Consider the following 22,591-nt stretch of genomic DNA (forward strand, 5'->3'; position numbering starts at 1 on the left):
ATTACATCATCAGGAAAAAAAATTCAAAGGGCAGAAGTAGTTTCAAATTCATGACCAGGCTCCTTCTGCATCAAAGAGAAAGCTACAGTACCCTGTGGAATAGCAGGCAGGGAGCAGCCTCAGATGTCCAGGGGGAAAAATTGGAGAAATCCAATACTTCCAGAGCACTCAACCATGCTGAGAGCTGCCTGTTGTCCAATCCAGCCTTGTGTTGGATCACAGGCAGGAGACCCCTCTGATTCTCCACAGGGGAGGAATTCTGAGGAGGAGAGAATTGGAGCTTTCTGAGCTGACAGAGCCTCTCTCACCTACAAGAGGCACCAGCCCCTGTGGCCAGAGCTGCCCCAGCACAGCTCAGCTCCATCAGAGAGTTCTGCTCCTCCCTGCTCCCAAAAACCTGCTGGGAGCTGCTTCTGCTCTGCTCTCCCCCAGCACAGCCCAGGGTTTGGTGCTCCCATGGATCGGAGCTGTAAGTGCTGATGCCACCAGGAGTGAAACCATCACAAACACAGAACAGATATTTCTGAGCTCGTGTCTCCATTCCTCAGTGACATTTCCCATCAGGTGTTTGGCTGTGGTGTCAAGGCTCCTGATGTGTGCAGCCCCAGAGCTGTGGGAGCTGCTCCATCCTCACAGGGAGAAATGCTGCTGCTGCTTTCTCACAGAGTGATGCGATGAACTCAGCCCCCCAGAGTGTGAATGCAGAAGCACAGCTTACAACACACCACTATTTATGGTTTGTTAACTAAGATCATGTCTTATTTGTGGGTTTAAACGTTGATACCAGCACCACAAGAAACATTTTCCCACTAGGACTGTATTTTAGGAGAGAAACAGTCAGATAATGTTTGGCAGAGTGATAAAAGAACCAACCAATCCAAGCCTCCACAAAGCAGAATACCCTCCTCGAGTTTGCACTTCAGGGTTCTGAACAAGCACAAGCTCTTCAGGAGCAATGCTTAGCTCTACAACCCATCCATCCCTCCTTCCTCTCTATTGATCCATTTATCAGTCACTTGCAGGTATCCTGGCTGCTTCACAGGCTCCAAATAAACACATGAGATCGTTCCTGGGTTATATCACTACCAGAGTAACTTAGATCACGTTTAGCACAGCCCTCCAGCCTTCCCAAGGGAGTACTGATTGGATTCAAGCGCGTTGAAAGCACATATATGTTGTCTGAACTATTTTCACATGCTTTTAGACCTAGAAATCCTGTATTTAAATTAGCAGAAAAAGGAAACGTTGTAGGTGGGTGTTAATTACTCCTATTTACAGGCTTTTTAGCAGTTTCCCATGTTGGTTAAAACAGAAGCTGTATCTTATTTTCAGTGATTCAAAAATCAAGGCAAGAGACAGAAATTCATCAGAAAAATCAGAGACTACTTTTCCAGAGATATAAAAGAAAATGCAGCTTACACATCTCAGGCATCAGCTTTTAGATCTATCCTTTATCTTCCTAAGGCAAACATGATGAAAAATCTATAAAAAAATCCTGAAATAGTCACTAAAAAACCTCCTCTTAATCTTCAGCTGTTCAAGGATTCTGCAGTTTTCAAAAGAACTCTTAAGCACAGGACATTTTGGGGTTCGAAGTATTCAGTGTTAAGGGCATGAAAAATATCACTCAGAATGTTTAAAAGGGATTTCAAAGCTTGACCCAAGTTGATAACCCTGGTTAAGATTTTCATTTCTGGATATTTAAGATAAAATGGCTGAAGACTTACAGAGAGGAGAAACCAGTTTTACAGCAGCATTTTAAGTTGTGATAAGATTCCTAAATATAAATGCCCAAAGCTGATGTGCCAGAATGTTCATTGGGTATTTTTTAAAGGAAGGCACAAGGAATGATCTTAAACCTATATTTAACCTCTACACAAGAGGCATTTCAGCATTTAGGGAGATCTGAAGGAAGGTCTTGTTCTCATCAGATCATCTTTCTTCAGCTTTGGAGGAAGAAGTGCTAATTTCCATTCTTCCCCATTTTCTGGCATGCTTTAGGACTCATTGTGGATGTGGGAAAAGAAATTATTTGACCTCTTGAATAGAAGGAAAAGGGAAGTGGGAGGGTCGTGTCTGGAGAGAGAGCTCTGGCCCCTATTCGATATCAACACTCTGGGGCCTCAGGGTAATTTCTCAGGGCCAAACCTGACAGCTACCAGGGAGGTTTATTGTGAAATGAAATGAGGAAAAGTACTCTTGGGATAATCTTATGGCACCCTCTTTTTATTCCTGCAGTGAAAGGCAGGAAAAGTCCATCTATAAATACTAAATAATTTACAAATGGAGTCAGAAAAACAAAAATTATGTCAATATATGTAACGGCCCCCAAACTGGATGAACTCAATTAGAATAAAAACAGCTTGTTAGAATCATCATTCTAAGGTGCTTTTAAATACCTCTAAGATAATTGTTACCATACTGCAATCAGAAGTTCCTGAGGAGCTGCCTATTGATCCCTTTCAGGGACAAGTTACTGTTTAGATAAAATCTCATGCCCACTGTTGGTACTTTTTTGTTAGTATTTTCACAGAGAATGCTGAACACTTTTTAAAAAATTATTTTGTTGACAGGAGGCTGCTCTGTGCCTTGGGAATACCAATGGATCCCTGAGTGTGGCCACATTACTGACACAGGGGTGACAAGGACACAACGAAGGAAGTGTCTCCCCAAGCACAGCCTTGCACTCAGTGTCTTCTTTAATGCAAGCTGAAAGCAAACTGCTCCAGCTGATAACCAAAAAATAGAAACCAAATAGTTAAGGCCTGTCTGATTAATTGCTCTACTTAGCTAATTTGATAAGCCCTCCATCAGTTTTCCATGCCTCCTTCATTGGCTTGATCTTCCCTGTAAATTAATCTAATTATGAACACCTGCAATCCAAAGCCCCATCTCTGCAGAAGTTCAACAACTCTTATTTATACACAGTATTTCTTTAAAGGTCAGTTCTGAATCCTGCCACAAGGAGCCAAGGACGGGGCACAGCAAGGGGAATATGCAGTAGAGGAACCACTCTGCCTCAGCCATGCTTTATTCCCTCTGCATTCAGCAACATAAACTGCATTCTACAAGAAAAATCTAATAACAATTTACAGCAGACACAAGGTGACAAACAAGTCAAAGTCATCACAGTCTCCACATTGACCAGATCAGCCACACACCAGGAGGGGAATGGTAGTGCCAGCTCCAATTCAGGGTGCCACGGGGTCCCCAAAGAAACCGGGGACTGCACAAGGAAAGTGCCTACTGCAACCTGATGAAACTATTTCGACAAGTTCAGCATCACCTAGGGTGAAGATATGTTAGATAATAAAAGATTAACAGTGGGTTTGTGGTGTAGATGTGTGGCTCACCCTTGATTCCCTAAAAAGCCTTTTCTATTTGCACCAGTTCTTCACACAGGACAGAGCTCTGCCAACAGAAGCCAATCACAAAACTTGGGCTGCAGTATTTTCAAAAGTATGGACTAGTAACTGATTTTAAACAAATTGTATTGATAGTTTTAACTTATATATCTGATTGCTACTTTATCCTCATTAATTATTGTGAATATAAATTAGAAACAAAAGGAAGCCCCAGGTGGTTTTATCTGGCTATAAAGGTTTCTTGCCACTGGATTTGCAATTCCTTTTCACAAATTATTTTGTGGGCAGAATTTTTAGTACTCTGTTAAAATCATAATTTTCTCCCTCTCAACTTCATTACAGAAAGATTGAACATCATAAAATTGTATTTTTCCATCAAAATCAGAAAAAATTATAGTTCAATTCATCTGGGGCTTTGTGCTAGCCTTGATAAAATGTATTTCTAAAGACAAACAATAACACTGTCGATTTGCCTGACTCAAAAGCAATCTGCATTGGTAAAATTTAACTGTAAGCCCTTGAGATGCCAATGGCTTACTGCATTTGTTGTAAAAAATATTTTAGCCAAGCAATGCCAAGCTTGGGGCCTTCTGCAGTAACTGTGGCAAGAAAAATTAGGAAGTTGTGCTTCAGAGAACATCTGCAGAGCTTGCAGGGGATCCCTGCTAGATGGACCTCAAAATGAAGGACACTGCTATCCTACCTCAAAATACTGGTCCAATATTTTAAATTTGAGAATATGAGAAAGTTATTGATGGAGTCATTAACTGTGTCTCTGGGGCTCCCAGATTAATTAAATTCAGAGTCAGTGCTAGATCCTCACAGCATTTCCAAACCTCCAGCAAGAACCTGCAGAACTGCTCCAAATATCACCACAGACAGCACACTGTGGAAAAAAGGTCATTTTTCCATTACATGGAAACGCTGCCAGAATGTCAGAAAAGTATAGAAAACAACACCCAAAAAAAAAAAAAAAAAGTAAAGAAATGCTGGCATTAAAAGCCCTGACAGATGTTAAGTTTTTGTTCTTGCATCATCTCTCATTGCAGAGCAGCAGAGCACTGAGTAATTAAATGTGATGAGTTGCAATGTATTTAGAAGAGTTAGGCCATAGTGTTCACCAGCCAGCCTGCTTCTGTTATCAAAGCCTCAAGAATTCTTCAAGGATATTAGAACATAAATTGTACTAAATTAAGAAAGAAGAGGCTGAGAAACCAAATACCAAGACCACAAAAACTAGATAACAGCAGACTGAAGCACCTGTAGAAATAGAAACACCTGTACAGTAGAAGACTGTAACCAATCATACACTCTGAGAAATGCAGGCAGAAAACGAAGTAAACAAGACAAAAGCACCAATCAAAAAGTGTGTACTTAGTACTTTGTAGAACCTATAAATATGTGTATAATGTAAAAAATAAACAACTTCTACTTAATCATATTAGTCAGCTGTTCAAAAGCCCTAAATTTCCCACAAGAGTGATGTGCAACCAAGCAAGGGCTTGTCCTTGCCACGATCCCAAAGCTGCCCAGAGCCCCTCACCAGGGGCTCCTGGAGACCTGCAAGGCAGAGGATTCCCCTGGGAAGTGGGGATGGTTATTGACACCCCAGTGGATGTGCCAGGATGGAACACTTCCTCCAGGAAGCCACAGCACATTTATGGCTCTCAGCAACACCAGGAAGCTCAGCTGAGCATGGCCATTGATTATCCCATAGCTCAATAAGGCACATCCCAATGGCTGACTCAACTGAGGTGAACTGGGAAGAAGATTAAAAATCTGTGCCGTTAAAACCTTGGCCACTCCTCTGACATCCCTAATCCCATCAGTGAGGGAAAGCAGTTTATTAACTTCTGCTCTCAGAGGTGGAGGTCACCAAGCAGCTCAAACATCCTGAGGCATGTAAGGGAGAACTTAGAAGAAAAAAAAAATAAAACAGAGAAAAAAAAGAAAAAAAAGAGCATTGGAACTACATGAGGATTGCCTACTCCCACTTAAAAGCATGAGGGAAAATAATCAATTTAAAAATATGTATCAGTAAACCCAGAAATACAGAAGGTGTTTGCTACTTGACCCCTCAAAAAAAGGGGAAAAAAAAAAAAAAAAGAAAGAACACAGCAGGAAACTATTTGATAAATGTGAGGCCTAATCCCAAAAGCTGGTTTATTTTCATATCATTATAAAAGGGGCAATCTGCTAATATTTGGAGGAGAAGGGAAAGAGAAGGAACATGAGATGCTGAGGAGCAGCACAGGGGCTTCTTTTGCCTATACAAAATGAGTTTATGAAATATATTTAACTGAGTTATTTTAAGAAGTGCCAAAAAGTTGGCAGCCACAGAGAATTCCTTAGCGTAGCTAAAGAGCCTGAGGGTTTGGAGCCAGGACAAAATGGGATTCACTGGACTGAGGCTGGGCCTGTTGTGTTGCTGTTTGCAGATCTCCTCATGGGAGGACCTGGCAGCAATTCTGATGCCACTGATTACTTGAAACTACAAAATTGGCCCCATCCTGCCTTACCTGCAGTTTTGACCATGACCACTGGAACTTTGAGGCCATTATCAGCTCCTTCACATATTCTTAAAACTCTTTTTGCACCGGATGTTGTAGAAAACTGGAGATTTGTCACTAATTCAGCAAAAATCAAAGTCTAAACTCATTTCCATGTGTTTATGATGATTTCAAATGATTGGTTGCTAAAATAGCATGCTACCCCTTTGATACAATAATCCCTGGAATGACAACACGGACAACAGGAGGAGATCAGGCTCACCATGAACATAGCGCGCCAGGCGATGAGATCTTTGTGTCACAGCATGCAAGGCCTGATAAAAACAAAGAAAAAAAAAACCAGTTTATGTTTTGTAAATTTAAATAATAGTGGTTATAATGAATGTAAAATCAAAGAGAAAGGCAGTACAATCATTGAAAAGCAGCTGGTTTCATTTAAATCCAAATGCGTTTATTGCACAATTAATAAAATTAAGCTTGTCTCTTTTGTGTTATTCCATAACAGAAAATTTAAAAGTGAGTCTTAAAAAAAATTAAGTCTAACACACCTTCAAAAAATAAAATATTACACACCTTCCAATAGAACTGAAGCACTAAATATTGCCTAATTCCCGAAAAATCCAACTAACAATGCACACAAAAGCTGTCACAGTTTTTTTTTTGCCACTTATTTTGTAGTAGCATTCAGGTCTACAAGTATTCCACAAAACTGATAACCTCAATTTTTCTCAGTATCAAATATCTTGAGGGGAAAATGTTTACTAAATAAATATAAGCATGAATCAGGGCACATGAAAGTTTTCCTCCCTTCCTGTTAGAGATGAAAACAAACATCTCTTCCAAGAATTACATCAGGACAAACACGCCGGTGTCACAAATCTAATGCCAGGACGAAATTTTCAACAAAGAATCTATTTCAAGCCCTTCTGGGGGTGATTTCACGTCAGCAGAGACAGAATCCTGTGTGCAGCACATCCATCAGGACACAACTTGCCAAAGCAATCAGGTGTCACAAATCTAATGCCAGGACAAAATTTTCAACAAAGAATCTATTTCAAAGAATCTGGGGGTGATTTCACGTCAGCAGAGACAGAATCCTGTGTGCAGCACATCCATCAGGACACAACTTGCCAAAGCAATCAGTTCAGCAGAGCCCCTCACGTTGCTCGGAGAACGCCTCCCTCCCAAACCAGCGGACCGATGCAGGAACACAGCAGTGCCAGCCCTCCCAGAGCTTCAGCACACAGAGATTCAACATCAATTGCTCTCCTAACTCCTCAAAGCACTTCACAGCATGGCAGAGGGATGCGCAAACAGAATGGACCTTGTGCTATTAAGAGCCAAAAAGGAATTCCCGGAGTCTCTGGGTTCCGCTGCTCAACCACTTGGCCAGAAATTAAAAGGACAACACGACTTCTTTGGGAGCCAAAGCTGACTTAGGGAGGTGATACATCATGAATTAAATTGAAATCTGGCCAAAGAAAAAAAAACCCAAGCCTAACCCACTTGGTTGAAGTGCCATGTAAGCACTACAAGTGATAAAAATACCTCGCTCCCACCCTAAGCTGACAGAAGTGCTTGCAGGAGTTCCAAGCCAAACATCTTGTTCCACCACCTGGGCTACCAACATCTCTTTAGCACATTTATCCCAGAGATTCCCCATTGTGGGAACACATGAAAACAGCTAAGAACCAGAGCTCTTACGTTCTGAATTGCACACAAAATGCTGGAGCTGAGCAAACAGCAAGTCCATCTTCTCCAGGAGGTGACAATGCAATCCCTCTACTGGATACATACCAGTCCCAAAAACCAGCAGGTAACTCCAGGAATTAAGCAGCAAACAAGGAGACACAGCAGGGGGAAATACCCAAATGCCAGGGCTTTGGAGTACAGCAAGCCAGAACATCTCTGCCAGAGGGGATGGAAATGGTACAAAGACAATTAACTGAGTGAGAAGGGGACTCCCAGCAGGATCGATGCAGGCAGGGATGGGAACACTTAGCTCTGTCCTGACTAAATCCCAGTTCCAACACCTACCCTTGGAGGCCTAAGCTGTAAAAACTGTTTGTGCACAGCAGCACAGGTGTGTCCTTAAACCTCTTGCCTCTCTTTGCCTCAGCAGTAAAGTTGTCCCACTTCTGTGAGATTGATTTTGAGTATAAATTCAGAGGATAATATAAAAGTGCTCAAACACTGGGGTGATAAATTAAAATAAATGCCTCATCAGTATTCTCAATATATTTCTCTGATTCTGTAAAGACACAACATTTTCAGCCTGGGCAGGATAACAAAACCAGATTCCAGGAGTAATCATTGTTACTTTTAAACTGCATTTTTACTTTAATCAGGGATTACTTAAACCTCGGCCAGATCAATATTTATTTATTCTTTCATCTGGCTTTCCCCAAGTTTTAGAAAATTATAGTTGTCAAAGGTAGTGCCTATTGCTGTAAAACTCCCTGAGAAGGAGTTTGATGTAAGAAAGCCAGTCACTCATGAAAAAAATTAAAGCCATACAAAATTTATAGTTAAATAAAAACCTTTGTGCTTCATTCATTTCCCTAAATAGCTTAAACCCTTGCTGGAGCAGAAATTCAGTGTGCCTGCACATCAGTCATTTGCTGCAGCTGCCTAAAAATATGAATAACCATAAAGAAATTGATAATCAAAGAATTTGCTAGAAAAAAAAGAATCTTAGTGATTTTCAAGACTGGTTTTGATGAGGGAAAAGTTTCACCTTCCCAAAGTGAAGATGGAATTAAAACAAAAATATGTAATAAAGTTATAACAAAATGGATGAATTCCCATTTCTCCAATATCCAGAAAATCTGGAAGAGTCACATAGGTGGGAATAGCTGGCTCTTCATCAACAAACCCATTTCCTATGAAAAGGAAAACAGATTCTCTTTGGGGTACAAGGCCATGGGGGAAACTTGATTAAGTATTATAAGAAACTTCTAAAAGGGGAGGGAAACAAAAGGATCATTTCTCTGTCTGTCAGTCAGCTCTGGGATGCTCAGCTGCTGCCAAACATCCTGAGAACTTTTTATTTACTTTTAAAACAAATTCAGAGATACTTCTCTTGATATCTGGGGCTGCTGGAGTGGCTTACAAGGTAAGGCAGAGCAGTCCCAGCCTCTCCCAGCCCAGAGCTGCAGCCCTGCCACGTCTTTTCACACAGCCAGAACCCAAAGTGAGACAAGAACAGAACCACAACAGCTCCAAGCAGAATCTGATGGTGACTGTTTGCTTCATTTTTTAAATGCTGATGACCAAGGTCTAGCAAATATTTTATCATCCCTTGAGAACCCACGTGTAATGCTGCAGTCAAACATTTTAAGTCAATTTTGTGCACTAAAATGGGATCATTTCCCCAGGATTCTGTGGCAATTAGGAGCAGCACTCAGTAGGGTTATTTTTAGCAAGTGCACCTCATTCACACATTTCACAGTGCTGCTTAGGGATCACTGATCTATATGCATGACTGCAGTGATAAAATCTGGCAACACTCTTTAATAACTGTTTCAACTGTTCTAGGCGTGTTTCGAGCAACATACAATTATTCCAACACCTAAAAAGAGCTTTTCCACTTGCAGGATTTTCCACTACTCAGTATGTGCACCCTTGCAGTCGGATAGTTAAGATTTTCCATTATTTCCTTTATTTGATTTGCACCTTTTCAGCCAGTGGACAAAGGTGTCCCTGCCTGTGAAGGGGGCTGGAACTAGATGGTCTTAAAGGTTCCTTCCAACCCAAACTATTCTGCTCATAAAACCCATCCTAAGATGGGATTTGCAAAGGCTGGAATGAGAGATTCTTATCCTGATGCACAAGTTCATGAAAGTACAGCTGAAAAATATGTCGCTCATCAGCACATATTTATATAAATATTGAGAATTATCACCATAAGACCTGTATGATTTTGTTAAATTTTGATGAGAATAATGTATTTGACATGCATGACACTGAGCAAAGCCCAAAATTAAAACTGTAGCTTAGTCAGTTTTGCTGTGTTTTTCAATTTACAACAAATTCCAGAAACATGTTCACTGCATCACCACTGAATTTCTTTCTATTTTCTAAATGTCCTCAAATGCTGCTGCTGTACAGCACCATTTCTTAAGACAAACAAAACAAATTGAATTTATTGAAATGAGCATGGATGGAGATTATGAATCAAGCATAGCACTTTTGTTAATATAAAAGGTGGCAGAGCTTTGGGTGAAGCAGGGATAAATAAAAGTCAGCTGTGTTAGGACATCTCCAGGAGGAAAAGTGTCCTGCTGGCCATGCTTCCACCCTGTGCAGTGCCACAGACCTCAAAACCCTGCTCCACTTGGCCCTGGCATCCCAGGACAAAGTTTACTCATGTTTGAGGATGGAATGAGTGTGGCATTAGCAAAAAGCCCATCATGAACCGTCCAGCTGCAATTCAGGCTGGTGGAGAAATGAAATCACAAGGGCTGAAAGCCAGAGACAGGACAACAGGAGAGAAACCACAGTGATACTTGGAAAATGCATCACAAATGATGCATGGAAGGAGGAGTAATCACTGCTTTTAAATCAAGTGGTCATTTTGAGGGCTTTGTCTTCCCTTAAACCCCCTGCAATAGTGGCACACACTTCTACCACAGCTTCAACTGCTCCCACCTTTCATAAGGGCAGCATTATTCAAGTTTAGTTCCCAGTGTGAAATGCATCTCATTCTCCCTAAAGTTCCCCAGGATCTCAGTGTCTGTAATTACTGCACTACAAAACACACCTGACAGCCACTGTGGCAGCTCTTTTTGTCAGACAGACATGCAGCAAAGCCTCTCAGGGGCTGTGCCACATCCACTGCCAGCTCGCATCAGGTGGAGAGCTGAAAATCAGCAAGGGATGGCATCCCTTGTTCTACCAAATGAATCAAAGATGTTCTTCTGAAGGGTTCTTCTGACCCTCAGCCAAGTCCTCACTGCAAATGGGAGCTGGAAACACTGCCCCACAGCACTCAGATTTTGGAACATGCAGACCTTTTATCAGACTTACAGGCATTAAAATAAAAGTGACACCCCGGGCACCTTAGAGCTAGAAAAGGGTTGTAGGCCCCAAACAGACAACACAGCTTTTCTTCTTGGTGATGGACGTTCTGGATGGTTATTTAAAACCATCCCATGTGTTCTGTTTGCAGACCTGAGGTGACTGATGCCCTCCCTAAACCAACGGCCTGGGCTGGTGGGAAGGAGGGAACAGCAGAGCTGAAGGTGAAATGTTCCTGTGCAAGGTCCCATCAGTGCCTCTGTCACACCGGGATGTCGCCCTGATTTTGTAAGACTTTGTTAAGCCTTCTGATGTTTGCATTCTTTCAACAAACTTTTTCACACACAGTTCTGTAAATAACCTATGTTTTGCATTCTTTCATGGAGGTGGAGAGAATTGATGGACCCTTGGTCTGTCCAGTGGCATTGGAGAGGTGGCACTGTCACCCTCCAATCCACTGTCACCTTTGGAAAACTATAAATGTTGGAGTCAGAAAATAAAGCCTCTCTTTTTTTTCCTTTTTTTTCCCCTCGAGAGCAGCAGTGTCTGTGTCATCATTTTGTGCCGTATCACAACACCGGGGTCCTGACTGACACATCACAACGTGCTGGGGGCTTCCTCTGGGGAGGTTTGGTCAATGGAACTGTTACTCTGATGGAGGAAAGGGGCAAAAAAATTTTGGGATTGGGTTTTGGCTTGGGGTTTTCTGTTGGGTGGGGTTTTCCCCTCTTTTTGTATTTCTTTACAGGTACTCATCACCTAAGAAACTTCAGTGACTTCAATCCTCAAATATTTCATACAATGACTACTCTGTCTGTTAATTTAATTTAAAATTAAATTTAAATTAACGTAAAATACATGAATGAGCAACTCCACCAAAATCATACAATAGATCCAGACAAATTTGGTTCAAATTTCTTTAGGTACAGTGTGATTTAGATGTTGATCTGCACTGTCTTTTGTGTGGTTAGTGGCTTAAGATGTGCATCTATTTTATCCTAAGGCCATCTATTAGAGATTTAGAACAGGAAAAAAAAACAAAAAAAAAAAACATGTAAGGGTCTTTCAGACAATAAACATTTTGTTCCCTAGAGGTATTCAGCTTCAAAATAAATAATGAAAGAGGGATTTAAGATTTTAAGTGCTGGAATCAAAGCCATGTATTTCAAAGGACTCTGGGTGATGTCCAGCCCTCATTTGCCTGCACACTGCTCATATCCCAGGGGATGGGACTTTTGTTCTTCTGAAATTGTTTCTGGTATAAGAAAATGCAGTAGCTCAAAAGGCCCAGTAATAACTTTCCCTCAGTCATCTTAGACATATATTTTCTAAAGATTCCCTTTATTTGTAACAAATGAGGCTGGATTTGTAGCAGAACTCGACTATCAAAGAACATGATACAATTATCATCCAGCTTATCTGCAAACTCCTTCACAGTTTGTATTTACCAGCTCTTCATAAACTACAGTTATTGCCAATTCCTTTAATAATTTGACTTTCTGATTCCAGGGGATTATCTGGGCCAGAAGAATCCCCACACAATAACTCTGTGATGTTACAGAGCTTTACAGCTGTATTCAATAAATGTGAATGTTTTCTCCCAGAGATCAGTTCAGGGCTCCAATAACACTTTTGGACAGTTTAAGGCTGTGCAATAAACACCCCATAAAAACTGATTCAAAACCAAATCATCTTATAAAATCTGAAAAAACATAAATCATGTTTGAAAAACATGGGGGTTATTAGGGAAAACCACATCTTTTCCTATATGTGAAAGCAGGAGTCAAGAACTAACAAAATTCTGCTTTTCCTGCATTCCCAGCAGTGATCCCTCTCTGCTGTCCCTGCAGCAGGCAGGAGATCTGTCCCTGCAGAGTCCCAGGAAATGGGATTTCTGTGCCCTGCTTTGGGAGCAGCAGTGCCTCCAAGCCTCCAAGGCAGAGGCTCCCCTGGGGGATGAGCAAACCCACAAAGCAAAGAACTGGATTTAGCCCAAAATACAAGTTGCTCACTTGTCCCAGAAAGTGACGGGTTTAGTGAGCAGAGGCACCAACAGGTATTTGCTCTTAGGCAGCATTTGGAAATGAAACTGGCTCTGGAAGGAGGAGCCCATCATTCTCCCTCAGCGGCCTTAAACTCAGCAGCCAGGAACAGTTCCATTATCCCAACCCTGTGGAGAAGCTGTTTCAACTCATTTATAACCCTTCAACATCTTCCCAAAGAGCAGAGAGATCACACCAGAGTCCAAATACTCTTTCCACTGCAGCCATTATGAAATAGCAAATATTTCTCCCAGCTTCCTTCCTGTACCACTTGCCACTGGTACTGCTGAGCTTTAATTCCTCAACTTTCTAATGAACATGGCCCCATTCTCCCCTTAATATATGCAAATGTACTACAAGAATTTTCAAAGCACCGAACAAAACTTGATATCAATTTCTAATTCGAAATCTCTGCAGCAGCTCTGGAAATCTCAGCTTCCTCTCTGTGATTTTGCTTAAAAAAAAAAATCCATGTAAGTGGTCACAGAAATGTGTATTGTATGAATGTATTTTTTTTTAATTTATTCATGAAGAAATATTTTTAAAGGCTGCTTGGTGACAGCATAACACAGTGTTATGCAATAACTGGTTCAACAGCTTCCCCCACCATGTACTTTTCTCTGCATGTAAATTTTTTTGAAGTTATTTCTAAGGCAATAACTCGATATCGAAAGTTTAATTTCAGAGTGTGACATATGACAAATATCTTCTCCCTATTTAAGTGCTCCCCCCACAGCACTATTCTAGTCTGTGCAGAATATAAATGACCGACTGAAGGCAAAAGAAAAAAAAAAAAAAAGCCAAAAGCGTTTCTCAAGGTTTTTCATTAAAATCCACGTTTAAGAGAGAATTAATGAGGGGGAAAGAAATTACCCTCCCTAAATGATGCTGATCAAAGTACATTTCTTCAGAAGCTTCAAAGATTTGCTGAGCAATACATCACTCATATCCCCTCCCAGGGAAAAAACAAATTATGTATTGAAAATTTGGGTGAGCTACAGTTCACTGTAAATACATTTATGACACTGCAATAAAGGAATGCTGCGTGTGCACAGGAAGGAAAATTCCTGCCACGTTTTTCCTGTAAAAAGGACTGTGCTGACTTTAACACCACAGTTCAGTGTGAGCTTAGGTGCTGAACTTGGCCACATCTCAAAAGCTTGCAGAGCTGCAAGGTTTAGTGTAAGAAAGATGAATCAGCCTTAAATTAACCCCAGAGTGTGCAGTGAGGCTGTGAACCTCCTCAGAAATGCAGAGAGAGGTTTCAGCTCTTTCCCTGCTCACATGCTGTGCCAGCAGGCACCTGGGCTTGTGCTGGTACTTTTTCAGGTGTTAAAAAACAACAGGAATTTTCCTTTTTGTGCTTCTTTCTGCTCCTTCATTCTCAGGTGCTGCACACAGGAAAATAACTTCATTCAAGAGAAAATCTCCCTGGAGCACCAGAGAAAGCTGTGTGTTTGCTTTGAGTCAAGCCCAGGAAGAAAAAGGGCTTTGGTTGTGCTCCCATCTCATTTTGAGTGAGCATCCTGCAGAGGAAAGGGCACATCCACAGCCAAGGCCTGCCAAGGGCTGACCTGCAGCTCAGCTAAACAGCCCCTCACAGGAAAAGAGCTATAAAAACACAGATTACAGCAGTTTGCCAGATCCCTACCTCAACCATGAGCACCTCACTGGGAATTCAGAGAATGAGCAGCATCCCCAGCATTTCCCACAAAGCTTTCACTCTTCTGCTTTTTATTTCATCCACATCCCTTCCTTCAGGGGTGGGTACAAGTGCATCCAAACATTCTGGATCTGAGAGAGGGTTTAACACCTCCCCGGTCACACAGCTATGGTTACACTGCTTTCTGACAAAGTTTTATCTGCAAATTCATTTATTTTCTCTACTGATGTCTTCCAAAGCACCAGCAAAATACGATAACAGCACTGCCAGGCAAGGTGATTTATGCAAAGATGCTTTCCAGCATTTTCCCAAACTAACTTCAATGTAGTTGTGATGGCTGGTTTGACCATCACTTATAGTAAGCACACACATTAATTATTCTTTACAAATTGTTATCAATTACACATGTTACAACTTGAACTATTGCAAGGTATCTTGCCAGGATAGTCCAGTTAGTTCCACAAGTTAAAAAGAAAAGGTTAATTTACATTTTCTCTAATTAAATAACATACTGAAATTATTTCCATGTCACATCCAGAAGTGCTTCAAGGTGAATTCTTTTGATCCAAAAGCAATCAGGACATTTTTTCAATTCAAACATAATGAGATGCCAGTGAAAAAACTTCCTGGTGGTTGACAGATGACTCCATTCCTAAACCGTTCCTTTTACCTTCAGTGGATGGACCTGGGAAAAAAATGCTTACAAGGAAAAATATTGGTTTGTTACTGGGATTTTAAGCTGTGTCAAACTATTTCCTGCAAGATGGTCCTAAAAGAATTCCCCGGAGCACCCCAGGGAATTTACAGAGCCGGTGATTAGAAGCTGTCTAAAGGCAGAGCAGGGCTCTTTCAGCACGGTGTGAAGATGTATTTTAAACCATTCCTTACCTCTCCAGCCTTCTCCTGCACTGCTTTCCCCCACACCATTGTCACAAAAAGGCAGCACTGACAGCTCTCCAGGCTCCAGCAGGAAGCCACCCACACACGGCTCCAGAAAAGCTCAACCTGGATAAGCTGGGCTCTACCTGGCCAGGCCCAGGTGACGTCCCTGCTCTGCCCAGGGTGGTGGCACTGGCAGGGTCCCCTCTGGGCACCCAGCAGCTGCCCCTGGAGCTGCCCCTGAGCCCGGGATGCAGGAGCAGGGTGGCTGCAGATCCTCCCTGGCTGCCCCCAAACACATCCTGCCTCTGGAGGTGTTCCCAGTGTGTCCCAGCAGCCAAAAGTAGGACAACGGTGCTGCTTCCCCTCTGGTGGGGGTTTGCTCTACTGAAAAAGAGAGGAAAATGGGGAAAAAAAACAACTTCATTCCTTAGGGCAGTAGCACAAAAGAAGATTATGCTACCTTAGAGTTTCCCAAAAATCACCTTATCTCAAGATACCCATCAGGCACCACTATTTTCACAACCATCAGGATATATTTCAGCTTAAATTTCCTCTGACAAGGGGGTTTTACCTCTGTAAAATGTCTTGGTTTAAAAGAAAAGTTCCCTTATTATAGATTAGGGGAAAAAACCACACACACACACAAAATCCCAAAACCACAAACAGAAAAGCTCAGAACTGCTCAAGTTGTTTAAGAGAAAACCATAAATACAAATTGCTATGGCAAAAAAACACAAAATTTGGAATATTTTCAATCTGAGCAGAATTTCATAATTAGTCATCACTATTTTCACAGCCATTAAAAGACATTTCAGCTTAAATTTCCTCTGACAAGAGCTTTTTTACCTCTGTAAAAAGTCCTGGTTTTTAAAAAAGTTTGCTTAGATTAGAGACTCTTGGTTTTACTGACTGCCTTTCTGTGCAGAGAAAACTCTAGTTTAGGGCACATAGCAGCATAAACCATTTTCCAACCACATGAACAAGTGCTTGAGGAAATACAGGATAAAATGATCCTGTTTTGAATGTTCTAACTCTGTAATATATTTGCCTTCTTGTTCTGATAAAGTATGCATGTTGACAAGAGAAAAATGGAAGAGAGATCCAAGGGAATAAAACTCCTGCCATCAGCTACAGAAAATGTAACATGATTTCTCTTGTACCAGAGATTAGAGATATTAAATGCAAATAAATGCAAAAATGCTACTCATAAAGTGATTTGGAGGCCATCAATAACCTTTTTTGGTAAAATGTGTCATTCACAGAATAAATGCAGATATAGCACATTGTGAGATGTGATATAAAGAATTGTAAGTGACATATTGCATTTCTGAGGGATTTTTGGCCCTCATTTGAGACCATCAACATCCAGATCCTCAGAGGCTTCAGCATTCACAGAATCTTAGAAAGGCTTGCACAGGGTGCTCAGAGAAATTTATCAGTGATGATTAAATGATGAAAGTGCTTTAAGATTACTGCAAATCCCACTTGCACAAATATTTAACTTTACACAACAAGCACCCACATGCCAAATTAAAGAAGCTGCAAACCAAGATAAAACTTCATTATTAGTCTTCACAACATGGAGAAATGAGACAACAAATACAAGCTGGCAAACCATCAGAACTATTTTTCAGCAACTGCAGGTAAAGGTAGAAATGCAAAGAAAGGCTTGCAGCAAGTGGAATAAACTGGAACCAAGAGCTGCCACCAAAACTCAGCCTAGAACCCCTGCAGAAGTTGCTTATGTTGGTATGAGTGGGCATTACCTATTATTTATGAGTAATGGCACCATTATTATCCCAGGTTTTCCCACATGGGTCCCTCCAGATGACAATTCAAGGCCTTTCCCCAGTGCTATCACCATTCCTGCAGTTAATGAGCCCTGGGAGAAGCCCCACTCCCAGGTACCTCTAATCCCTGGAATGTGCAACACAAGCGAGGTTTGGTTTTGATTCACTGCCTGAACTGAAAACGACTCCTCAGACACCTGCAGCACTCCCAGAAAAGCCATTTGTGCAGCCTCTAACAGGGCTGCAAAGAGACCCCAAAGAGCTGTGACACCACTGCAATCCACAGCTGAAAAGCAAGGCACAGCCCTTCTTCCCTTCCACCAAAAGTCATTTACTCCTCTGTAACTCTGCTATCATTGCCTTCTGGGAGCTGGGAAATATCTCTGTGCATCATCCTTGGCTGGGAGCAGTCTCACAAAGCAAAAGCTGCCCGAGAGCAGGATGCTGCTGGTGGGTTCTGCTCCCAGAGCCAGAGCAGCCAAGGAGCAGCACTCACCAGCTGTGCTCTGTGCTCAGACAGTTCAGACAAGCAGCAGGAGGGAATCATAGGGAGGTTGAGTTGGAAAGGACCTTAAAAATCACCAAATTCCAACAAGTCCCACCCCTGCCATGGGCAGAGATCCACAGTCCCAGGGGCTCCAAGCCCCATCCAGCCTGGCCTTGGACACTGCCAGGGATCCAGGGGCAGCCACAGCTGCTCTGAGCCCCTGTGCCAGGGCTGCCCACCCTCACAGGGAACAATTCCTGCCCAATATCCCATCCATCCCTGCCCTCTGGCAGTGGGAGCCATTCCCTGTGTCCTGTCCCTCCATTCCTTGTAAAAGTCTCTTTCCATCTCCCTTGTGGGCTCCTTCAGGTACTGGAAGAGCCCAGTTAGGTCTCCTGGCAGCTTCTCTGTTTGGTTTTGGGGTACAGCTTTAAAAGAAAAACCAAACCACAAACAGAAAAGCACAAAATTGCTCAAGTTGTTTAAGGGAAAACCATAAGTACAAATTGCCATGGTAAAAAGCAACAAAATTTTTAATATTTTCAATCTTAGCAGACTTTCATAATTACTTGTTCCCTTAGCAGCAAATCTCACTCCCAAACAGAACCTCCTATATTGTGTTAAGTGCCAAGGGCTCCAAAGAACATATTCCCCCAAATATTTCTCATATGAATAGCACATTATATTTACTATTTGATACATTTATAGTGGCACACTAAATATACACTTACGAAGCAGGCTGGATTTATTTCCAGCATATAAAAGGCCATAAAGTTTTCCATCCATAGGGGACCAAGCTAATCATAGCCCATTCAACCATTGGACTCAAAACATTTCTGTGAGACAGTTTGATTATTTCCCACTGAGGACACGTGGCCCTTGTCTCCAGGTAAATCTCCAACATGAGTTTAAGGAGTAAAAGGGTTAACAAGGACCCAGGTATTCTGACAAAAAGGCATATTTCTTCACCAGTCCTATTTCCACAGGCCAAAGGAATATATCAAATTTCCCACCAGAGTCACACATAACAGAATGCCCTGCATTTCAAAGCAAGGATGCATTAACTTCATTTACAGTTTCTCTACTCCCATTTTAGGTACTTACATGTTTAGCCTAAGAGTGGACATTTTGTCTTGCTGCACTCCACTCTCACTTCTTACTCTCACTGCTTGAGACTGAGCTTCACTCATAAATGGACAAAATGGCCAATTTTTGGATGAGCAGGGGAGAAAGTGATTGTTTGGGGTTTTTAAGTAGTCCATTTTCAACTGTCTCAAAATGACCATTTCAAATCAGTAACAAGCGTTACAGCAGGCTTTGTCTTCATCTTTTCATTTACTTGCTTTCATTCCCCTTAAACTAGCAAAATAAAAAGCTTTCAGGGATTTCCAGAGTGACCCATACTCATTGCTGCCAAATGGAAAATGTGGATTTTATTGTAGTATCCTATAAGCAGGATCCTGTTGCAGAGGAATACTGCATGAAGCACACATTTTCCCTTGGAAGTGGAAAAAGGAATGTTTTTTTCCTCTTTTTAAATGAAATCTGCTTCCTTACAGTCCACATACCTAATTTGTGTGATGTAATAATAAATGTTGCTTTCTCAGAGAGCAAGTTTATGGTGAAAATAAACTGTTCTGGAGCATCTGAAGATGCTTTTTATCATTCATTACAACATGCTGTGGTTTTAGAGCCTATGTGAACATAATATAACCAAACCCAGCACCCAGGTTTTCACGCCCAGTGGAACACAGGAGCTGTGACAGGGGACCGGGACACAAAAGCTCTCACTCGAATGGCAGCACAGCTTCCTCAACACTGACATTTGTGACTGGAAGACACAGAGATTTGGGACCAGAAACCAATAGGACTCATAAAATTGTTGGAAAACACTTCCAAGGTCATTGAATCCACCTGTTAACGCAGCACTGCCACGTTCACCACCGAGCCGTGTCCCCGAGTGCCACATCCACACGGCTTGATGGCATGATGGATGATCCAACCACAGCCCTGGCAGCCTGTTCCAGTACCTGGCTGCTTTTTCAGTGAAGAAATCTTTCCCAATATCCAACAGAAACCTCCCCTGGTGCAACTTGAGGTTATTTCCTCTTGTTCTATCGCTTGTTATTTGGGAGACCGACCCCCACCTGGCTGCAGCCTCCTGGCAGGGAGTTGTGGAAGGAAACTGTCATTTATCATGGGGAGGCTGCACACAGAGAAAAAGCAGGGATTCTCAAAGCAGCAAACGGTTCTCCAAGCCAGTAATTTCTAATTCTATAGGACACAGATCAATACCCTTCAGCGTTACGAGCTGATTGGCCCGAGTTATTGTTCCTGCTGCACCTTTAGTGCACAGCAGAGAGGTTTAAATCAAACCCAGGGAACAAAGGAGGGCTGATGTGCCCGTGGGGAGGTCTGGATGAGATGCAGGCTCTGCTGAGTGCCTGCAGCCCCCTGCTCAGGAGCGCTGAGCACCACAATGGAGCAATCAGCAATGCACAGGCTGCCACCAGCAGCAGGTGACTCACCTTGCCACCCACTGCAAGGGCTGCACAAGGGAGCTTGTCAGGCAGTGAAGAAGACAAAGGAAAGAGGAGAGCACCTGAAATCTCAGAATTCCTTTTGGAATACCAGCATTTGCATGGATCACTGCCCTCCCCACAGAGGAACACACAAAGCCTGGGTGGTTTGCACACAGCCCAAAGACAAAGCAGTAGCACAAGCTCCTGGGGAAAGTTGCTGAACAGGGAAAGGGAAATGGCAAAATTAAACATTATCTTAGATAATCTGGGCTGAATATTGTTAAAATCTTCTTTCAGCTTTACAATCACTTGCTCTTTTTTTTTTTTTTTGTGGTTTTCATTTCAATGGCAGCTTGCAAATCTCACTGAAGTGCAATAAAAATCATAGTGCTTCATGAACATAAACTATTAAAAAAGCTACCATTTATTACTTCAGTGAAACAAGAAATGGAAACTCTAATGTATCCCATCTGTCTCGATGGTAATGAGCCCATGCAAAACTCATTGCAGGGTCAGAATCCAATATTTCCCTTTGGATCATTCAGTGCAAACAAAGTTCATGTCAGCTCTGGTTCCAACAGCAGAAGGAGTCAAAATGAGCTGCAGCTCCCAAGATTTTGTTATGCTGATCAGATATTTCTCAGGGTTTGAAGACTCTTCGGTGTACAGTCTGATTTCACACCGTCAGAATTTGGACTGAGCATGTTTGCAGCTCTTGGTTCTCAGAATGCTGCTCCACCTGCCTGGAGAGTTTCTCCCGAGGCACACAGGCTTGACTCACTCTGCAGTGGGAACACTGTGGCAGCCAAGACTGGTATTCACTTCAAAATTCGAAGTGCATAGCTTTTGCAGAGCATTTTATGTCTTTATAAAGCTTTTTTAAATCTAAATGTACATTTAAACACATAGTTTACTAACACTAGATGGAAGCTTTTTTGAAATAAAAATAGTAATTTTTGAGTTCTGAAGATTTGATTGCCAAAGCTGAATGATCAGTAACTACCTGTGTGCTTATCTTAACACAATTGACAGAGATCCAAGCAGCTCCATCTAAACATCTAAACAAAACAAAAAAAAAAAAAAAAGGAAGACAGAAAACCAAGTAGACAATGTTCAACATCTTCCTTTAAAAAAAATAACAAACAATAACAAAAAGCAAAAATACCCATCACCTATTTTCCTACACTACTTGACCATAGACTGATTTTGAAACTCAGCTCCAACAGGCAGGTTTACAGAGCCTGAAAGCAAACTGAGTATTATTTGTTTTCCTTCGCAGTGCTGCAGAACCAGCAGCCGGAGCAGAGCTGAGCTTTGGCTCGGGTTTCTTTGATCCTGGAAAACCAAGTTCTGCCAAAACTGTTCAAACAGCCCTGCAGGCTCAAGGCTAACAAGCAAGGGAGGCTCATCCATATTCAGCAGAGCTGAAGGGTTCTTGTACTGGGAGCCCAGAACAAACCTCCACAGATGCTTTCGTGGCCCACACCTCTTGTGGTGCAACCACCCACACTGGGCTTGCATGATAAGCACCAGCATATCAATGTGTGATCAATTAATTTCTGAGTATTTAATATGCTAAGGAAAGGGCAGCTAACTCCCTCACTGAGATTAAGAGTCTTTTTATCACCAGTGGCAGCTACAGGTACATCCGTGGTCCTGCAGCTCAAACACAACATTTTAAGCCCATAGGCACAGGCATCCACCAAAGCTGCTCACAGAAGGATGATTTATCTTTTTCACACTCACTTCCCACTAATTTTGTTACTGACATACCAGTAATTACTGTTTCTAAATGCCTTCCCTACCTTCTTCAATTTTAATTATACTGTGTCAGCACCTAAAAATGTACAAACCAAGCAGAAGACAAAGAAGATGCATTTCCTACAGAGGTTACAGAGCTTTCAAAAGAAGGAATACAAGAGCAAGGCCCCAGTAGGCAGAAGTCACCAGCTTTGCAGAGGGAGTCCCAGGTAGAGATAAAAATAAACTTGAAGTTTTGAAGGGCTGAAATAGAGGGCAAAAAGAGAACTGCACAAGAGTTTTCCTGACTCTTACTTGCCATTCTTCTAAGACTCATTTCTTCCTAAGAAATGGCCATAGAAAACGTTTGCTTGTCACACCAAATAATACAAAAACAAGGCTCCCAGTCAGCTTATAAAAGTTTTTTCTGTCCTGTCCCCTCCAGTACTTCTACCACATCTGTATTACTCCCCAGGGCCCATTCCAATAACAGTACATCAGAATTTACAAAGGAAGCAACTTTTCCCTGCAGACCTCTTTCCTGAGGAGAAACTCATCAGTGAGGGCTTTA

General features: G+C 41.9%; 1 protein-coding gene across 1 annotated transcript in view; it reads right to left on the reverse strand.

Moving 5' to 3' along the window:
• ATP2B2 (ATPase plasma membrane Ca2+ transporting 2) overlaps positions 1 to 22,591 on the reverse strand; it is a 388,824-nt gene that overhangs the window by 281,818 nt on the left and 84,415 nt on the right. Inside the window, exon 2 of the mRNA XM_041427564.1 lies at positions 6,138 to 6,189. The gene's annotated coding sequence lies outside the window, so the exon portion shown is untranslated. The remainder of the gene's footprint in view (positions 1 to 6,137; positions 6,190 to 22,591) is intronic.

The sequence above is a fragment of the Onychostruthus taczanowskii genome, unplaced genomic scaffold (assembly GCF_017590055.1).
Source record: "Onychostruthus taczanowskii isolate IOZ18803 unplaced genomic scaffold, ASM1759005v1 scaffold116, whole genome shotgun sequence".
Classification (NCBI taxonomy): domain Eukaryota; kingdom Metazoa; phylum Chordata; class Aves; order Passeriformes; family Passeridae; genus Onychostruthus; species Onychostruthus taczanowskii.